Source organism: Pongo pygmaeus, chromosome 6 (assembly GCF_028885625.2).
Source record: "Pongo pygmaeus isolate AG05252 chromosome 6, NHGRI_mPonPyg2-v2.0_pri, whole genome shotgun sequence".
NCBI classification, from domain to species: domain Eukaryota; kingdom Metazoa; phylum Chordata; class Mammalia; order Primates; family Hominidae; genus Pongo; species Pongo pygmaeus.
In genome coordinates, this window is record NC_072379.2 from 14,647,454 (window position 1) to 14,668,695 (window position 21,242).

At 51.5% G+C, this 21,242-nt stretch overlaps 1 protein-coding gene across 4 annotated transcripts in view; it reads right to left on the reverse strand.

The window, feature by feature from the left end:
• Positions 1-11,165: 11,165 nt before the first annotated feature.
• FKBP6 (FKBP prolyl isomerase family member 6 (inactive)) overlaps positions 11,166-21,242 on the reverse strand; it is a 30,584-nt gene continuing 20,507 nt past the window's right edge. For 2 of the 4 annotated variants that reach the window (XR_008503533.1, XR_008503532.1), the window contains exons 9-10: positions 11,460-11,620; positions 11,178-11,353 (exon numbers count right to left, since the gene is read on the reverse strand). The gene's annotated coding sequence lies outside the window, so the exon portion shown is untranslated. Of the gene's footprint in view, positions 11,621-21,242 lie in introns of all 4 variants that reach the window. The other 2 variants (XM_054493813.1, XM_054493811.1) reach the window with 1 other exon arrangement.

Consider the following 21,242-nt stretch of genomic DNA (forward strand, 5'->3'; position numbering starts at 1 on the left):
ATGGGTGAGACACAAGGATGGGTGGGAGGGCACTTGTTGAACCTCAATTTTGAATTGTGTGAATGGATTACATTTTCAAGACCTAGAGAAGTGGAATAAAATGAACGGATCTGGCTCTGGGTGAGAGGAGGAGGCAGGCTTGGAGGACTGTCGCGTTTGGAAGGAGGCACAGGGCTGTGCTTGCGGGTAGAGGATGGTAATGGAGCCCGTGGGGCCAGTGTCACTGGCACAGAGGAAGAGGCATGTCTGCCCTCAAGGACCCAGAGGAGGCAGTGAGGGTGGGTGAAGATTCAGGAGTTGGAGGAGGTGTGAGGGAAGGGGTCTTTGGCTTATTTCCTGCCTGGTGGCTTTTATTTTCCTGCCTGGTGGCTTTTATTTTCCCTGGGCCTGGAGAGAGGCGTGGGGATGCCTGGAAGGGAAGGGGGATCTGGGCGTCAAGGGGGAAGCTGGGAAGGGCCTCCTTGCGGAATCAAAAAGGAGCCAGTGATGCAGGGAAGGGCTGCTGAGTAATTCTGAGGTTGGAAACGCACCTTGGTGACTTTCACGTCTATTCCACGGAGCCGGAGTGAGGCTGTTTGTATGCACCGCGGAACACTGTGCTATTGATGGCTGTGAGCTATCGACTGTGTCCACACAGGGTTGCCCATCTAGGCGCCTGCTTTATAGTCCAAATGCCAGGTGGGATGGGGCAAGTGGACCTTCCAGTGCCCTTTGAGGAGCGGATGCCAGGAGGCAGGGCCACATGTGTGTGTGAAGAGGGGATGGAGGTACCTGGCCCAGGCAGAAGTGCACAGTGTCCATGAGGGCCAGGGGTGCCCCCTGTGATGGCTCCTCCTCTAAACTGGGTTGGGGGCTGGGCGCGGTGGCTCATGCCTGTAATCCTAGCACTTTGGGAGGCCGTGGCAGGTGGATCACCTGAGGTCAGGAGTTCGAGAGCTGCCTGGGCAACTTGGTGAAACTGCATCTTTACTAAAAATATAAAAATTGGCTGGGCGTGGTGGCGGGCACCTGTAATCCCAGCTACTCAGGAGGCTGAGGCATGAGAATCGCTTGAACCTGGGAGGCAGAGGTTGCAGTGAGCAGAGATCCTGCCACTGCACTCCAGCCTGGGTGACAGAGCAAGACCCTGTCTCAAAAACAAAACAAAACAAAACAAAACAAAAAACCAACCTGGGTTGGGGACCCAAATTGGTTAGGGGACGTAGAAGAGGTAGGTGACATGGCTTAGGGTTTCAATTCTTCCAGTCAACTGTGATTTTTCTTTTTTTTTTCAGACAGGGTCTGGTTCTGTCACCCAGGCTGGAGTGCAGTGGTGTGATCTCGGCTCACTGCAACCTCCACCTCCCGGGTTTAAGCAATTCTCCTGCCTCAGCCTCCCGAGTAGCTGGGAATACAGGTGCGCACCACCAAGCCTGGCTAATTTTTGTGTTTTTAGTAGAGACGGGGTTTCACTATGTTGGCCAGGCTGGTCTTGAACTCCTGACCTCAAGTGATCCACCTGCCTTGGCCTCCCAAAGTGCTGGGATTACAGGCGTGAGCCATCGTGCCTGGCCTCAACTGTGGTTTTTCTGAATATTATTCACAACTATGTTTCAAAACCTCCCTGCATTTCTAGCAAACGGGTTGCCTTTGGAGGCCCTGGGCTCTCCCGACACCCCCTCTGTGTGTCTGGCAATGCGCAGGTGCACCTGAGGGTGTCATCGAATCTGACGGCCACAAACAGCATGAAAGGAGGGAGCCCCGTCGCCCCTGGTGGAGAAAAGCCACAGAGCATGACTTTGTTCACTCCATGTGCCCCCGGCACTTCCCTGGGTTGGTGACTGTCCTCAGAACTGCGGCCTGCAGGCCTGCCTGGGGTCCCGTGGCAGGAGTGTGACCTGGCACACTCCAGGGGCCACCATCTACCTGGATGGTGGTCAAGGAAGCCTGCCTGGAGGAGGAGGTGGAGCTTCAGCTGGTTTTTTTCTGTCCAGGTTTGTGTGTGTGTGTGTGTGTGTGTGTGTGTGTGTGTTTGAGTCAGAGTTTTGCTCTTGTTGCCCAGGCTGGAGTGCAGTGGCGCAATCTTGGCTCACTGCAACCTCCGCCTCCTGGGTTCAAGCGATTCTCCTGTCTCAGCCTCCTGACTAGCTAGGATTACAGGCCCATGCCACCACGCTGGCTAATTTTTGTATTTTTAGTAGAGATGGGGTTTCATCATATTAGTCAGGCTTGTCTCGAACTCCTGACCTCAGGTGATCTGCCTGCCTCGGCCTCCCAGAGTGCTGGGATTACAGGTGTGAGCCACCGTGCCGGGCCTATGCATGTATTTTTAACTGCCTTCTATGCGTGGTTTTTGTATAAGGAAATGAAAATATTTCTTTGAAAACATGATAAAGGAATATTTTAATACCAGGCAAAGAGGAGAGTTCCTGTAGTTTTATTTGGATTGGGAAAGAGTTCACTCCTGTGCCGAGGGGCCCCTTTTCCATGGCTGCTGGAGCAATGGTGCCTGGACTCCTGGGTCCTGCGCCCTGAGGCTCGTGAGCCGTGGGGCCTCTGCTGTTTTGGAAAGAGGTGGAGATGCAGTCCAGGAGGATCGAGCCGCCGGCGGGAGGGCACGGGGTGGGGGTGGCCACTGTGGACATTCAGGACCCGCAGTGATTCAGTGCGGCTGGAAGGCAGAGAGCAGCTGTTGTGGGGGGTAGTGGGGTGGGCTTCTGTGCTAAATAGAGAGTTTGGACTTGGTCTCAAAGGTTACTGAGGCGACTGAAGGACTTCCAGCTGGGGGGAGGCAGCACTGGCAGGTGGAGAAGGGAGGCTGTGGGGACAGTTTGGCAGTAATCAATCTAGGTGAGAAGTGTTAGCATACCATCTGGGCAGGGCAGAGAGATGGAGAGGAGGAGTGGGTACCTAAAGCCACAAAGCCCAAGGCCTCAGAGACCAGTCGGATGGGGCTGCAGGGAGGAGGAGCAGCAGGACAGTGTCTGGCTCAGGGGCTGAGCAGCAGGTGGAGATAAATGACCTTTTTTTTTGAGCCAGGGTCTCGGTCTGTCGCCCAGGCTGGAGTGCAGTGACACGATCATAGCTCACTGCAGCCTAAACCACCTGGGCTCAAGTGATCCTCTTGTCTCAGCCTCCCGAGTACCCAGACCACAGGCACACACCACGACCCCTGGCTAATTTAAAATTTTTAAAAGTAGAGACAGGGTCTTCCTATATTGCCCAGGCTGGTCTCAAACTCCTGGGCTCAAGTGATCCTCCCGCCTTGGCCTCCCAAAGCTCTGGGATTACAGGTGTGAACCACCATGCCCGGCTGATAAGTGACTTTCCTGTACCTTGTGTGGAGGGTACTGAGGTCCACATTGTGTGTGTGGCGGTCTCTCAACCTGTGTAGGAGGCATTTCGAAAAAAACCAACCAACCCAAGTTTGGCGAGCCTGTTCAGGAACAGACTGCGACTCCAGCCACGTCTGAGACTTCTCCATCTCATCGCCTACCTCAATGTGAGAGCCCACATGAAGGTCAGCGTCGGCGACTTCACACTCCACTGGCACTCCTCGAGCACCCACAGCGCGCCCATCACAGAGTGACAGAAGCTCCCTTGGGACAGGCCTCATGGGCGCCACTGCAGTGATGCTGGGGCTGTCACCTGGCCGGAGAAAGTTCAGGGATCTTTCTGGGATGCCATATGGCCCCTTTTCCAGAATCTACCTTTTCCACTGTACTTGCTTTCCAGAGACTGGCCTCCTGGTGCTGCTCTTGTCTTTGAGATTTCTCTAAAAGCAGCTACCAAACCTCCAGCACCCCCAAGCTCTTTCCCTTTTTGGGAGGCGACTGTCTGGGTCTGAATGGTTCTCCTACCTAGAGGGGCTGTTCTGCCTTGACCTGAGCAGTGGGGTAAGCTCAGCAAGAGGGAGCGGGAAGAGAAGCAGGACGGGACAATGGAGATTTGACTAAAGCCCCCCACACCAATGCCCCTCCGCAGCACATTTATATTTTTATTAATTCCATTTTTTTCCCCCAAGATGGAGTTTTGCTCTGTCACCCAGGCTGGAGTGCAGTGGTGCGATCTTGGCTCATTGCAACCTCCGCCTCCTGGGTTCAAGCAATTCCCCTGCCTCAGCCTCCTGAGTAGCTGGGATTACAGGCACCCGCCACCACACCCAGCTAATTTTTGTATTTTTAGTAGAGATGGGGTTTCACCATGTTGGCCAGGCTGGTCTCGAACTCCTGACCGCGTGATCCGCCCACCTCAGCCTCCCAAAGTGCTGGGATTACAGGTGTAAGCCAATGTGCCTGGCCTTCATTTTTATTTTTAACAATATTTTCTGGCCGGGCGCCGTGGCTCACACTTGCAATCCCAGCACTTTGGGAGCCCGAGGTGGGCGGATCACTTGAGGTCACGAGTTCGAGACCAGCCAGGCCAACATGGTGAAACCCCATCTCTACCAAAAAATACACACACACAAATTAGCTGGGTGTGGTGGCGCATGCCTGTAGTTTCAGCTACGAGGGAGGCTGAGGTGGGAGGATCGCTTGAACCCAGGAGGTGGAGGTTGCAGTGAGCTGATATCGCACCACTGCACTCCAGCCTGGTCCACAGAGTGAGATCTTGTTTCAAAACAAAACAAAAATAAAAAAAAAATTTTGTTATTAAAAAAATATATAGAGATGAGGTCTCACTCTGTGGCCCAGGCTGGTCTCAAACTCCTGGGCTCAAGCAATCCTCCCTTCTTGGCCACCCAAAGTGCTGGGATTGCAGGTGTGAGCCACTGTGCCCAGCCTCAGCTGCACTTTTAGTTTGAATGGTTGAGAATTAAAGAATATCACATATATAAGATGAAACACTTTTTGGTTTATTACAATATTTATTATATATTATATATTGTTATTTATCTGCTGACATTTGACATTTCTGTCTCTTTCTAGAGTGTTTGCCTCCTGGACACACACACACACACACACCCTGGACACACACACACACACACCCTGGACACACACACACACACATACACCCTGGACACACACACACACACACCCTGGACACACACACACCCTGGACACACACACACACACACACCCTGGAGAGACACACACACACACCCTGGACACACACACACACACACACACACACACGCTTAGCGGTCGCCGTGGGTGAACACACACACACACACACACACACACACACACACACTGCCTTAGCGGTCGCTGTGGGTGAAGTCCCTCTGCTGAGCATTACTGCGCCCTTATCACAACTGAGGGGTCAGAACAGTCCGAGTGCTTAAGGGAAGCTTCTTCACCTGCCAGGACAGAGCGGGTGCCGGGAAAGCAGCTCCGCCTCTTCCCCCGCACCAGCCCAGTTCCTGAGCCCGTAAAAGAAGGGGCCTCTAGCGCTGATTTTCCCCGGGGGCTCAGGGCCCCCTAGGGCTCCCCTCTGCAGACAAGAGGGGCTGGCTGCCATCATTTCCAGGCTCCTGGCGCTGTGCCTGGAGGACTGCCTGTGACCGTGCCTGCCGCCTTTCCTGCTCTTGGAGGGCAGGGGTGGTCTCTGTGTCAGCCCCCAGTGCCCTTTCCTGGGGACTGTGTCTAGCATTTGCGTGGCAGAGAGAGGCCAAGTGCCCTTCTCAGCAGCGCCCTGGCACCCAGGCTCAGGCCATGGGCAGGGGGCCGAGGTGGGTGATGAAGTTCCCCGGGGCCACCAGGCTCGCCCAGAAAGCAAGGAGTGGGTTATGTCGCCACCTATTGCCGGATCTGCTCAGCAAAGGTCAGCCTACCCTGAGCCCGAATCCTCTCTTCAAAAGGACCCAGGTTCGGGGAGGAAAGGACTCGAGGGCCCAGTGGGAAAAGACCGCGGCTCCAGGCTGCAACCGGGGTCTCCCTCAGCGCTGCCTCTGTCCCCCGGGGCAAGTCCTTCCTGCCCAGGGTCTCATGACCTTCCCTCTGAAGTGACCCTGGAGATTCCACTGCGGGGAGAGGTGGGGCGCCACAAGGCAGGCCCCCAGGGCGGACCCAGCCCACTGTGCCCCGGGTGAGGCCAGAAAGGCAGCCCCTGATGCTGGGATCTGACAAGCAGGGGGGCTCTGGAAAGCCTCTGGGCCCCTCTGAGCCAGCCTCCTCCGTCCTTGCAAAGTGCAGACACTTCAGTGGTCTCCAGTGTTGCTGGGGGAATGAAGGGAAGCCCCGGCAGAGGCGCTGTCACTGATGCACCACACCGTCCCACAGGTCACCGGGAGGCTGGCTTCAGGACACCCACGGCGGACACGTTTTGCAAGAACTCTCTCAAATACAAGGATGTACACGAAGCACGTGGGCACGGCTGCCTGTGGGAGAGTGTACGGGACTAGAATAATGAGGGTGTCGTGGACGGGTGCGGCGCTGTGCATGACTGAGGGGCGTCGTTAACTCCATGCTCTGCATCTGAGCTTAAAAAGGGGGCACTCAACCCCGAAATCCACCTCAGGGGAAAGGTTGACTGAGAACTGTGATGCACTGGACAAGGTCAATGCCACCTGGCGGCCACTTCAGTGCTGCGTGCTGCCCGCCCGCCTGCGTGGGCGCCTCTTCGGCAGTTGGTCTGTGGACCTCCAGCGTGGAATTTGGTTTCATGTGCTTCAGGGACCACGCGTCTCCTTGGCAGACACAGGGCACATCACCATCCCACTGACCTCCTGCGCGATGGGTTAGGGGCACCCAGCTTGCCTTCCTCCTTGGTGCTCCCTGCACGTGCCTCCAGCACAAGGCCCGGGCGAACCATGGCAGAAGGACCCCACCGCACTCCTGCGCTCCCCAGCTCCAACCCCACAGTCCACGAGGCAGGCAAGTCACATTCCTTCTCATTTCTAAAGTGCACTAACAATACATGGATGCATCTCAAATTGTATAGAAGCACCCAGGAGAAAACACAGGACCTCCTTCCCCTCCCTGTTCTATGCTCGCCATAATGACAATGCATTTGAGCCTGTGTCTTCTGGTGCTGTGTACACACATGAGTCTCCATGTTTTTTTGTTTTTTGTTTTGAGACAGGGTCTTGCTCTGTCACCCAGGCTGGAGTGCAGTGGTGCAGTCACAGCTCACACAGCCTCCAACTCTTGGGCTCAAGTGATCCTCCCACCTCAACCCCCTGAGTAGTGGGACCACAGGCACGCACCACCATGCCTGGCTAATTTTCTAAAATATTTTCTGTAGAGACAGGGTGTCTTTATGTTGCCCAGGCTGGTCTCAAACTCCTGGCCTCAAGGGATCCTCCTGCATCAGCCTTTTTTTTTTTTTTTTTTTTTTTTTTTTTGAGACAGAGTCTCACTCTGTTGCCCAGGCTGGAGTGCAGTGGCGCAATCTCAGCTCACTGCAGCCTCCATTTCCCAGGCTCAAGCGATTCTCCTGCCTCAGCCTCCTGAGTAGCTGGGATTACAGATGCCAGCCACCATGCCTGGCTAACTTTTTGTATTTTTAGTAGAGATGGGTTTTCACCATGTTGGCCAGGCTGGTCTCAAACTCCTGACCTGGTGATCTGCCCACCTCAGCCTCCCAAAGTGCTGGATTACAGCCTCTTACTATTTTATGAATGCAACATACTAACTTTATTTAACAAAGGTAACAGAGTAACAGGTAAAGCACTTACCATGAGAGAAGAACTGACTGGAAGAAATGTTTGGAACACCATGCAGCTTCATCTCGCTGGGCACTGGGGCTGTCAAAAGCTCAGCACAGCGCAGGGCTAGGGGGTCTGTACCTTCCTCAAGTGCTCACCGAATACCCCCCTTACATACACGTGTGTTAAATTTGAAAAAGATGTAATGGGGGCCAGGTGTGGTGGCTCACACCTGTATATAATCCCAGCACTTTGGGAGGCTGAGGCGGGTGGATCACCTGAGGTCAGGAGTTTGAGACCAACCTGGCCAATGTGGCAAAACCCCATCTCTACTAAAAATACAAAAATTAGCTGGGCGTGGTGGCGCACACCTGTAATCCCAGCTAGTTGGGAGGCCGAGGCGGGAGAATTGCTTGAACCTGGAAGGTGGAGGTTGTAGTGAGCTGAGATTGCGCCATTGCACTCCAGCCTGGGTGACAGAGCGAGACTCTGTCTCAAAAAAAAAAAATAAGCCATAGAGTCCTCCCCAGGCAGCTGTGCCTCTTTCACCAATCCCTCTGAAGGCCTCACAGTGGCCTCTAATTTTATGACCTCATCAGCAATGGTGCAATGAATGAACATCCTTTTAGTCCACAAGTGTGCATGTCTTTGAAGGCAGAGTCCTACGAGCAGAAGTGCTGTGTGCAGTGTTTTCTTCCATTTTTAATATTCTTAAGTCAGAAGAGTGACTTCCTGAAACACCCATCTCTTCACGGCACTTCTGTGCTGAAGTGCTTCCAAAAACCCTCTTCCAAGGAAAAGCCTAGAAAGGAGGCTGGACAGGGGATGGGCAGTGACCAGTCAGCTCCCACCACTGCAGGCTGTAGGGGGCATGCCTGTGCTGTGGAGCAGGAGGCTGGGCTGGGGACAGGGAGCCAGGCCACAAGAAATGAGGCAGAGGAGGTCCAGGAAGGTAACCACAGCGCCATTTAGAGATGATGGGGCCGACCTTTAGAAAGACCATTCCGGGGGCCGGGTGTGGTGACTCATGCTGATAATCCCAGCACACGTTGGGAGGCCAAGGTGGGAGGATCGCTTGAGTACAGGAGTTCAAGACCAGCCTGGGCAACATGGTGAAACCCCAGCTCTACTAAAAATATTTTAAAAAATTAGTTGGGCACAGTGGTGTGCACCTGTATTTCCAGCTACTCAGGAGGCTGAGGCAGGAGAATCACTTGAACCCGGGAGGTGGAGGTTGCAGTGAGCCGAGACTGCAGCACTGCACTCCAGCCTGGGTAACAGAGCGAGACTCCATCAAAAACAAACTTTTTTTTTTTTGGTCCTTATTTACGATTGTGATGTTTTTTGTTTTTTTCTTTCCTTTTTTTAATTATAAGTCCTAGGGTACATGTACACAATGTGCAGGTTTGTTACATATGTATACATGTGCCATGCTGGTGTGCTGCACCCATTAACTCATCATTTACATTAGGTATATCTCCTAATGCTTTCCCTCCCCCCTCCCCCCACCCCACGACAGGCCCCAGTGTGTGATATTCCCCTCCCGGTGTCCAAATGTTCTCATTGTTCAATTCCCACCTATGAGTGAGAACATGCAGTGTTTGGTTTTTTGTTCTTGCAATAGTTTGCTGAGAATGATGGTTTCCAGCTTCATCTATGTCTCTACAAAGGACATGAACTCATCCTTTTTTATGGCTGCATAGTATTCCATGGTGTATATGTGCCACATTTTCTTAATCCAGTCTATCACTGATGGGCATTTGGGTTGGTTCCAAGTCTTTGCTATTGTGAATAGTGCCGTAATAAACATACGTGTGCATGTGCCTTTATAGCAGCATGATTTATATTCCTTTGGGTATATACCCAGTAATGGGATGGCTGGGTCAAATGATATTTCTAGTTTTCGATCCTTGAGGAATCGCCACACTGTCTTCCACAATGGTTGAACTAGTTTACAGTCCCACCAACAGTGTAAAAGTGTTCCTATTTCTCCACATCCTCTCCAGCACCTGTTGTTTCCTGACTTTTTAATGATCACCATTCTAACTGGTGTGAGATGGTATCTCATTGTGGTTTTGATTTGTATTTCTCTGATGGCCAGTGATGATGAACATTTTTTCATGTGTCTGTTGGCTGCATAAACGTCTTCTTTTGAGAAGTGTCTGTTCATATCCTTCGCACACTTTTTGATGGGGTTGACAAACTTTAAAAAGACTGTTCTGGCTGTATGGGCATGTTAGAGAAGGCTGAAAAGAGACAGCTGGGCAGGTGACAGTGCTGGTGGCTGATGCAGGGCTCAGCAGCAGGCAGAGTGTGGTGTGGGGTCTGGGCCTTCCTGAATCGGGAGGGACTAAGGGATGTCTCATGCCAGATGAAGCCAGACCGTGGTTATGAGGTCTGGAGGTGTAGATGCGGGAAACATCGCCAGGTTCCTCGTGACCTCTGAGAAAGCCACTCTTCTGGAGCCACCACTCCAGCAACGCGGGTTGAAGGGAGCACTGGGGGAGGGCAGGCACCTCCAGGGGAGGTCTTTTGATACCCTGGTCCCCTGGTGGCATCACCTGCCCTCCTCCTCCACAAAGAGAGGCAGTGCAGCCTGCTCCCCCAGGACTTGGTTTCTGCTCTCTAAGCTGATTCTGTCAGAAGGCAAAGCCCTGGAAGGTGGGGGCACAGGCCAGGGGCCTCCTAGGCCAGGCAGCACGCCCAGCCTTGGAGAACGACCCATGGCCTGGATGGGTCCCTTTCCCAGCCCTTTGCTGCTGGGTTACATCTGAAATGCTCTGAAGTGTTTTTGGGGTGGCGGGAGGCAGGCAGTGAAGAGAGTATAACCAATGGGCAGCCTTCCCAAAAGAGGAGTCAAGAAATCCTGGAGCTGGAAGCTTGGAAATTCAAGGAAGACAGTGTCTTGGGGAGGAGGAAGTTTCAGAGTAGTAAAGTCAGGTCCGATCGGGACAAAGAAATGCATGCTGGATCCGACGGCCCGAGCAGATCAAGCAGCGAGATGGGACGGCAGCGGGGCAAGGAGTCGCTGGCTGAGAGTGGAGAAGCCAGTGTAGACGGCACCCTTGAGGAAGGAGGGTGACCAAGGTCAGGGAGGATAATGAGAGGGGACACGGGGCCGGGAAAGGCTCCAGGGGCAGTGTGGGCACTGTGGGGGAGACCTGGAGGCACAGCTGTGGGTACTCGCGGAGGCTGACAGGTGAGGCGGAACAGGGGAGGGGAGCCTCCTGCCTCAGCCCCATGAGGAAGCGTGGGACCCTGGAAAGGCTCAGAGACGCCTGTGTGGGGCAGGGAGCCTGAGGTGTCGGGGTACGGGAGGGTGAGGTGGCCTCAGGGCTGTGTGGGGCAGGGAGCCCGGGGTGTCAGGGTGCGGGAGGGTGAAGTAGCTTCAACTCTTCAACTTTCCGTTAAGCTGCTGGCATCAGCTCCCCACACTGGGAGCGGGCTTAGGGAACCCCAAGCCTGGTGTGCAGCGTTTCATTATCAGGCGAATCAGAACTGCTGGCTCCAGAGCTTGAACCCCAGCCCCATTGGCAAATGGCCTCCCCCTGCCCGCCTGGGGACTCTGGAAGCTTAGCTGAGTCCACGCAATTCACTTATACTGGATCTTGCAAGGACAAGGAAGTGTTTTATTTATTTACAACAAAAACATTTGTAACATAATTCTCTCTTCAAAACAGAGAACCCTACAAAATACACAAAGCAATCTCTATTGGTGTTGACTCAGGGACATTCGCAGCCGGAAGCAGGGCTGGGACTGGGAGGGAAGCCAAGGACTAATTCCGTCTAAAAAAACAAGAAACTGCCTTTAAAAAAGTAGCAGTTGTTCTCCTTGTCAGTAGCTGCGCTTTCCCTCCCTTCTGTTATGAACATGGAAAACAGAAAACAGCACCTGTGAAAACATGTTTCAGCCGCGTCCGTCAGAGATGCGGCCACGGGACATTCCAGCCCCTGCTCCTTGAAGGTGGCTGCCACGGCTGCGCTGGGAGCTCCCTTCCATTCCTCCAACGATGGAGAACCACAGCTCTCTCCCCTCGTTGGTAGGTGAAGAACCTGGGAATCAAACAGCCATTAAAAACATCTCAGGACTCAGCAGCTGCCACACGACATCACAGTCACATGTGCTGAGGGCTAGCAGCTGAGGTCAGGGAATGGCATGGCCGGTGACCACACAGGAGCCAAGAGACAGATGCCATCACCGTGTGGCCCTACTAGATGGGCTCTGGGAAACTTTTTTTTTGAGACAGAGCCTTATTCTATCACCCAGCTGGAGTGCAGTAGCACAGGCTCTGCTCACTGCAACCTCTGCCTCCTGGGTTCAAGTGATTCTTCTGCCTCAGCCTCTTGAGTAGCTGGGATTACAGGCACGCACCACCACGCCTGGCTACTTTTTTTTTTTTTTTTTGCATTTTTAGTAGAGACAGGATTTTGCCATGTTGGCCAGGCTGGTCTCGAATTCCTGACCTCAAGTGATCTGCCTGCCTTGGCCTCTCAAAGTGCTGGGATTACAGGTGTGAGCCACCCTTTCCCTTATTTTTCCTCCCTACCCCAATACAACCAAAGGAGCCAGCACCTGAGAGAGGAAAGAGGAGGTGGGGTGTCAGGAACAGACCCCTTTCCATCCAGACTTCCAGAACCACAGGCAATGGGACAGAAGTAAGTAAAGACTGAGGTGGTGGCCAGGTGCATTGGCTCACACCTGTAATCCCAGCAGTTTGGGAGGCCGAGGCGGGCGGATCACTTGACATTAGTAGTTCGAGACCAGCCTGGCCAACATGATGAAACCGCATCTCTACTAAAAATACGAAAATTAGCCAGGCGTGGTGGCTGGTGCCTGTAATCCCAGCTACTTGGGAGGCTAAGGCAGGGAGAATTGCTTATACCCGGGAGGCAGAGGTTGCAGTGAGCCAAGATCGCACCACTGCCCTCCTGCCTGAGTGACAGAGACGTCGTCTCAAGAAAAAAAACAACAACAAAAAACAAACAAAACAAAAACAAACAAACAAACATTTCCGTAACATGATAAGAAAAAAATACGGCTCAGCCAAAGCCAGCATGGTGTTTAATGGTGGAGCAAGCAGCAGCTCCATTACGATCATGAGGCACGCCCATCGCTACTAACTGTTCTGGAAGCATGCACCCCACCATCAGGCTCTGAATAAGACATGAGAGGAGGGCCAGGCACAGTGGCTCACGCCTGTAATCCCAGCACTTTGGGAGGCCAAGCTGGGGGGATCGTCTGAGGTCAGGAGTTCAAAACCAGCCTGGCCAACATGGTGAAACCTTGTTTCTACTAAAAATATAAAAATTAGCCGGGCATGGTGGCAGGCACCTGTAATCCCAGCTACTTGGGAGGCTGAGGCAGGAGAATTGCTTGAACCCAGGAGGCAGAGGTTGTAGTGAGCCGAGATCATGCCACTGCACTCCAGCCTGGGTGACAAGAGTGAAACTCTGTCTTGCAAGGGGAAACAAAAAAGATACAAGAGGAGAAGACAAAATGACCATTACCTGCATATGGTATCACATGCCTGGTGCATGCAGTGAAACTGCTGATAGAACTCACAGAATTAATGACAGAGTTATCAAAAATAACTAAAAAACATCAGAAAGGTGTTTGGTTACAGAGAAACTAACAGGCAATTTACAGAAAGGCCACCTCAGTCTGGAAACATGTGAACAGAGACCTGGTCAGGGAACTGCTAATGCTAGTGATGAGATCCTATTTGAGATACACCAACCCTGCAAATATTAAAAAGTCTAGCAATCCAAATGATGGCAAAGCGATGGAATGGAATCTCTCAGACACTACCAAGGGCAAACTGGTACAGCCACTGGAGAGGTCAGTTTAGCATGACCTAGTTCAGGCAAAGACACACCCATCACAACCAGTGATAGGACTTTGATTGTCACAGAAAAGTCAGGTGTGAGGATAACTCCATGACCATGTTTCTGTGTGTCTATCTAATCCCTATCTACCTACCTGCCTACTAATCACTGTGAAAACTATTTCCATATCCTGACAGGATGGAATGCTATCCAGCCACTTCTTAAAAATGACGTAGTTCTCTTTGTGTTAACTTAGAAAACACTCAAAATGCAATAAAAATATATTCTAGTACAAAATGTATAATTCTTTTTGTGGACAAGTTACATATACACTCACTTTTTTTTTTTTTTTTTTGAGACAGAGTCTCACTCTGTCGCCCAGGCTGGAGTGCAGTGGCGCGATCTCCGCTTACTGCAAGCTCCGCCTCCTGGGTTCAAGCCACTTCCTTGCCTCAGCCTCCCGAGAAGCTGGGACCACAGGCGCCCGCCACCACACCCAGCTAATTTTTTGTATTTTTAGTAGAGACAGAGTTTCACTGTGTTAGCCAGGATGGTCTCGATCTCCTGACTTCTTGATCTGCCTGCCTTGGCCTCCCAAAGTACTGGGATTACAGGCGTGAGCCACTGTGCCCGGCTGGCATGTGGCATTTTTATAATTCAAAATTAAGTACTACCAAAAAATTGGGGGGTGGGTACAGGAACAGCAGAAAGATGTTCATTGTTGTCAAGCCTGGGTAATGATACATGGGTAGTGATCATGTTATTTTTTTAACCTTTGGAGACGTCTGAAAATGTCCATAATGCCAAGTTTAATAATAATTAAGTGAAAAAAGAACGTTTCAATCTAGGGTGCGTCCCATGAAATGACTTTAGGAATAAACCCTAAAATCAATATTCTCCGGGCATGAATGCAGATGGGTGGAGATAAACTTCAAGCTCCCTTCAGAGGAAGGGATCCCACAAGGTTCAGGTAGTTGAATTTTCAAATCGGAGCCAATAAAAAGTAACACTTTAGCATAAACGAGAATGTGCCAACATAGGAAAGCTCAGCTCACATTTCATTTTGAAAACCCAATACACGTAGCACACAGAGGTGCAAAGTCAGAAAAAAGCTGTATCCGTGGCTCAAGGAGAAATAAGCCCGGAGATCGACAAAGACAACGGCAGTCAGGCTGAGGCAGCAAACACAAAGGTCCACAGCCGACTCCAGCTGAATCCATTCCTACGAACCAGGCTGCTTCCACGGCGGGCGGGCCCCAGGCCTCGGGAAAAGGCACAGGGACCGTGAACTAGAAACCCAAGCAGCAATGCCAGTGGTGTCCACCATAATCACACAACATAATGAGCAGTAATCAAAGAAGGGTGTGAAATGTAACAGAGAAGACAGAGGAGTGATGTAATTGCGGAGCCACAGGCTGAAGGCTGCAGAGCCCAGGATGTTTCTGTCGGAAATCTGAGGACAAAGAGCTGAGGATCAAGGCTCAGCAGGTGCCGTTCCCACGGTGGCGGTGGGTGTCACATGCCAGCCCTGCCTCGCAGCCCCGGCCTCAAGCACTTCCCTGTACCCTGCAACAGGGAACTAGAGTAAACTCAGCCATGAACATCATCTGGTGAGAAGACCCTGGAACGCTGCATGGGTCACTCAGCCCTTCAAAAACACTGATCAAAGTTATGGCTGCCTCTTCAAAATCCCAGCAGATGAACCAAGGCTGTGCATAGTAAACGTGGAGATTGAAAGACCTTCCTGAAACCATTCAACTGGTTCCCCTTCCCAAAATGCATTACCCAGCCAATCTTAAGAACCTAATCTGGATATCTCCAAAAATATCAACTGAGGGGAAAATTTTTTGAAGAGTCCTCACCCCTTGGGTCTCTGCTGTGACACTCTGGCCAGCCCGCAAGGCGGCAGTCCTCCGGCCTGCTGGGTCCTCCACCCGCCCCTTCCACTCCTGCCAGGCAGCTTCGCAGAGCCAACCCTCACTGCAGGGACTCCCTGACCTGCTTTTCCCCACCCACCCTGCGGCCCTGGCTCTCTGGCGACCACTCCATGCTGACTGCTGCGCTTCCCGCAGCCGCCCTCGTGCTCCTCCAGGCCAGCTCTCTGCTCCTCCCTTGGCCACATCCCTCTGCAGGGAGTGCGATTACTTCCCCACTGTCACAACTGGCCACCTAGTGCCATGAGAATGTGCATGGAGCTGAGTGGTCTGGAGCCCACCCTTTCCAGGCTGACATGGAACGAGAGCGCCTGCAGGTACCTCCCAGTTTTGGGGGTGGGCCAGGCCTCACAGCGTGGCTCTGCTGCACTTCCTCCAACACCTGCAGCTCACCACCACCAGCTGCCACTGTGCTGTGATACACGGTCAAAGAAGGGTCAAAGTGCCACCCACACTGCCATGTTTGTTTAAAAACAAGGTTTAGGGAGGCCAAGGCAGGAGGATCAATTTAGGCCAGGAGTCTGAGACCAGCCTGGCCTACGTGGTAAAACCTCATCTCTACTAAAAATAACAAAAATAAGCTGGGCGTGGTGGCGCATGCCTGTAATCCCAGCTACTGGGGAGGCTGAGGCAGGAGAATTGATTGAACCTGGGAAGCAGAGGTTGCAGTGAGCTGAGGTCGTGCCACTGTGCTCCAGCCTGGGCAATAGAGCGAGACCTTGTCTCAAAAAAAAAAGAAAAAAAGAAATACTGTGATAATTACCAAAATGTAAACCAGAGAAATAAATTCAGCACATGCTATTTTTAGTCTGGTGGAAAAATGGCACCAACGGACTTGCTTGATGCGGGGTTGTAGCAAACCTAGCATTTGTTAACAATGTAAACAGTACAGCAGCACTCAAGTGCAGTAAACAAACAGCAGAAAGATGAGGTGAGCTGTGTCCATCAAGCCCCAGCCACCAGAAGGGAGCACGAGAAAGGAAACGTTCTGAAAGATGGCTGTTAGGATGATCTCATCTGGGACGGAAAGGATTAAGCCGAGAATGCTGAGAATGCAGAGTGCTGAGTTATCTCTGCATTGGCAAGATGTGTAGTCCCTCGCAGATGCTGATCTGTAAGAGGGTATGAGAGATGGGAAAATGCCCCCCAAGATGTCCTTGTTCCAATTCCCGGAACCCACGAATACATTACCATACATGGCAGAAGGGATTCTGTGGTTAAATGAAGGATCTTGAGCTGGGCGATTATCTTGGTCAGCCCAATGTAATCAGATCCTCGTAAGAGGGAGGCAGGAGGGTCAGAAAAAGAGGAGGAGACAAAATGACGGAAGCAGAGGGGAGAGAGGGGCTGAGAGAATGAGAGATTCATAGAGAGGGTGAGGGAGAGGGAGAGACAGGGAGGGAGAGAGGGAGAAGTATTGGAAGATATCATGCTGCTGTCTTTGAAGACAGAGGAAGGGACTGCTAGCCAAGAAACGCAGGCAGCCTCTCTAGGCCATTTCTTGGAGAAGCAAAAGGAAGTTAGTGAAGATTTGCTCACATTCATGGCCATGATATTCAGCTCACCAAAAAAATGAAGCTCTAAGACCTCAGGATGCCAAACATCCTGGAGATGCCCCTCTGTCTGCCTCTTGCTGCCTTTTCTGTTTGGACTGATGCTGACAATGACTGCTGTGGGTGCACTCACAGTGACAGGGAAGACCACATCCTTCTCACCTTGTGAATGTCTGAGCGACCTCTGAGCTAGAGAGAACTTTTGCTCATAGCTCTTCACTTATCTATTAGATTTGAAAACGCTTCTCTGGATTCTTGAACCTCTGAGGCTCACCCCAGTTCATCTCAGCTTCACCCTGGGTCGGTGGCTGCTCGGGAGTGTAGGGGAGCATCAAAAGTATGACAGTCAATAACAGCTACAACCAAAGGTCTTGAGAACAGGATCGGCACCCGCAGAATGGGGGTCAGCCAGCAAAGCTGGTGGGGACTCCTGCTCTCCCTAGAAGGTACAATGCACTGGCTTGATGTCAATTCCTTATTCCTTAGGTTCACTTCTTTCACTCACTGCCTGTACACTTAATTATCCAGGTTGGTGTTCGGGATTATGTATGCTTGGAGGCAGGGCTTATGCACCTAATGAACCCAAGAAATTAAAAACAGAATAAGCCGATATCTGACGGTCTTCATGAAGCATAAACAACTCCACAGTGATCTTAAAGATGTGACTGCTCCACGGCTGGGCGCGGTGGCTCATGCCTATAATCCCAGCACTCTGGGAGGCCGAGGCAGGAGGATCGCTTGAGGCCAGGAGATCGAGATCAGCCTAGGAAACATACTGAGACCCCATCTTACAAAATAAAAAAAATCAGCAGGGCATGCTGGCACACACTTGTAGTCCCAGCTACTCGAGAAGCTGAGGCAGGAGGACTGCCTGAGCCCAGGAGGCTGCAGTGAGCTATAATTGCACCACTGCACTCTAGCCTGAGTAATATAGGAGACCTTGTTTCTCTCTTAAAATAAAAAAGTGATTCAGCTTCACCCTGCAGACAATGAAACCAAGGCCCAGAGAGGTGAAATGACTTGGCTAATGTCATAGCAAGAGATGAAACTGAGGATCCAAATGTTCTGTCTTTCAGCCCCATCATGAATCACAAAGGGCACTTCCATGATTGTGGATGATCAGCAAAAGGAACCCAGTTATCTCCAGGAATTGAACTTAGTAGCTGTCATTCGTACCTCATCCGCAAAGAACACAGAATCCACAACAGTAAATCTTAGCAGGAAGCAGGGTTGAGGCCCATTACAGCTGCCAAGAGAGGATGTGGAGAGGGAATGAAGGGCCAAAGTAACCCTTCCAGAGGAAATGCCTTCCCAGGAAGGGGTATGATGAAAAGGCAGCCACTGAAGTCGAGGTATTTATAGCCACACAACAAAGGGATGACTTCAGGGACGCCTCCAGAGCTGGGAGAAAAGGCATTTCACAGATATGCAGAAGATCAAGAGCCCAGGTCACACAGTTTGCCTGGAACACGGCATGGCCTTTATCTGACAAGAGAATGCCTTCCTGGCCCAGATGCCCGGCAGAAGATGCAACACCATTTAGAAGAGGAAAAAAAAAAAAAAAAAGTAGGGGCATAAGGAAGGAAAGTCAGAAAAATTAATTACAAAAATCGCCAGGTGTGGTGGCTCACACCTGTAATCCCAGCACTTTGGGAGGCTGAAGCGGATGAATCACCTGAGGTTAGGAGTTCGAGACCAGCCTGGCCAACATGGTGAAACCCCGTCTCTACCAAAACTACAAAATTTAGCTGGGAGTGGTGGTGCATGTCTGTGGTGAAGGTTGCAGTGAACTGAGATCGCGCCACTGTACTCCAGCCTGGGTGACAAAGCGAGACTCTGTCTAAAAAAATAAAGGAAAAAAGAAAAAATGACAAAAATATATTTAAACAAGTCTTTATTCAGGACTCAGAAGTGTCTCACTGGATACATGAAGTAACTTTGAGAGACTCAATACTAGATATTTCTTAATCTCTTTGGGAAGAAGGGGATCAAACAGATTCCCTGCCCCAGGGTTTCCTGGCAACTGAGCAGGACAGCCGGGTCACAGGAAGGCTATTTTGGAACCAGGGAACCCCTGGCCCCAGAGGCCTCCTGTGGCCTCGGCGTTGGCACTGGGCTGAGGGCCCGCTGCTCCGGGGCTCACCTCGGGCCAGCTCTGAGCCAGAACCAAACCCCAGAATCTCAGCCGACCAGAGTGTACTCTCCACAACCTCGCCTTTACTTCCACTGGGGCCTCCTGACTTTCCAGAAAACATTGTTTTTAGTCTGTTAAGATCCTCTTTCCCCAAGGCTGGCCAAGTAGCAGGGCTCAATCCTCTACAGCCCAAAGGCTTCAGCTTCTCTTCAATGGAAAAAGCAAAGGAGGGGGGAATTTCCTCAACATCTGAGAGAAGGATAAAAGTGCATGGCCGCTCCGGGGTCACGCGCCACCTGAATACAGCAGCTGAATATGTTTAAGGCTTCAAGCATCATCTAGGGCTTAACATTTCAAATCCAATGAAAACGCTCAGTTGTTTATACACACAGAGGCCTCCTCAGGGAAAGGGTCCTGGTTCTCTAAGCTTTACTCCTTCTCCAATCTCAGGCAGAAATGATCATTTCTTCCTCACAAGAATGTCGGGAAAGTTAAGTGGGTTTACAGACATGATAAAGCACTACAGACATGGGATGACACTTCCACTCTGGGCCCACATGACGATGGACTGGACTCTTTATTCATGGCTACATGGGATTCTAGTAATACGCCAGTACCTCTTAAGCTGCACATCGTTTTACTGTTAAGGGGTCTGTGGCCGGACAGCAGGGGGTGGACTGTGACATAGTCAGAAATATATATTTGGTCTCTATCCATTTCCTGGCACACAGTTCCTAAAACCCCCAGAATCTCTGAAATGATGGGTGTTTCTTTGTATGCTAATGACATGACTGGTGGCTGGGGATTCTTGGACAGCCTCAGAATGGGGGCTGGTTGCCAGGGAACCAACCATGGGACAAGGGAAGGGCTGAAGCAACCTTCAATTGGCAATCACCAATGGCCAACCATTCAACCAATTGTGCCAGGAAGAACAGGGTTTGGAGAGCTGCCAGGCTGCTGAACACGTGTGGGTGCTGGTGCATCCCTTCCCTCACACCATGCCCTGTGTGCCACCCCATGTGGCTCTTCATCTTTTTTTTTTGAGACGGAGTCTTGCTCTGTTGCCAGGCTGGAGTGCAGTGGTGCGATCTGACCGCACTGAAGCTTCTGCCTCCCGAGTTCAAGAGATTCTCCTGCCTCAGCCTCCCAAGTAGCTGGGACTACAGATGTGCACTACCACGCTTGGATTTTTTTTTTTTTTTTTTTTTTTGTATTTTAGTAGAGACGGGGTTTCACCATGTTGGTCAGGATGGTCTCAATCTTCTGACCTCGTGATCCGCCCGCCTCGGCCTGCCAAAGTGCTGGGATTACAGGCGTGAGCCACTGCACCTGGCCTTTTTATTTATTTTTTGAGATGGAGTTTCGTTCTTGTTGCCCAGGCTGGAGTGCAGTGGTGTGCAGCTCACCGCAACCTCCACCTCCTGGGTTCAAGCGATTCTCCTACCTCAGCCTCCCGAATAGCTGGGATTACAGGCATGTGCCACCACGCCCGGATAATTTTGTATTTTTAGTAGAGAGGGGTTTCTCCACATTGGTCAGGCTGGTCTCGAACTCCCGACCTCAGGTGATCTACCCGCCTCGGCCTCCCAAAATGCTGGGATTACAGGGGTGAGCCACCCTACCCGGTCACCCTTTTTTTTTTATTTATTTTTTTTGGGGACAGGGTCTCACTCTGTCAGCCAGACTGGAGTGCAGTGGTGTCATCTGGGTTCACTGCAGCCTTGACTTTTCAGGCTCCAGCAATCCTCCTGCCTCAGCCTCCCAAGTAGCTGGGACCACGGGCACACACCACCACATCCAGGTAATTTTGGTATTTTTGGTAGAGAAGGAGTTTCACCATGTTGCCCAGGCTGGTCTTTAATTCCTGACCTCAAGCGATCTGCCCACCTTGGCCTCCCGAAATGCTGGGATTACAGGCCTGAGCCACCACGTCTGGCCCATTTGTATCCTTTTAAAAACCTCTGTAATAAACTAGTGACTATAAGTAGGTGTTTCTGAGTTCTGAGCCCCATTCCAGATGACTCAACCCAAAGGAACAGGTATGGGAACCTCTGATGTATAACCAGTTAGTAAGAAGCACAGGGACAACCTGGAATTGTGACTGGAGTCTGAAATGGGGTCAGTCTTGTGGAACTGAGCCCTTAACCTGTGGAGTATGCACTAAGTCCAGGTCAAGTGTCAGACCTGTAATGCAGGACACTGAGCTGCTCTCAGTGTAATGTAGCTGA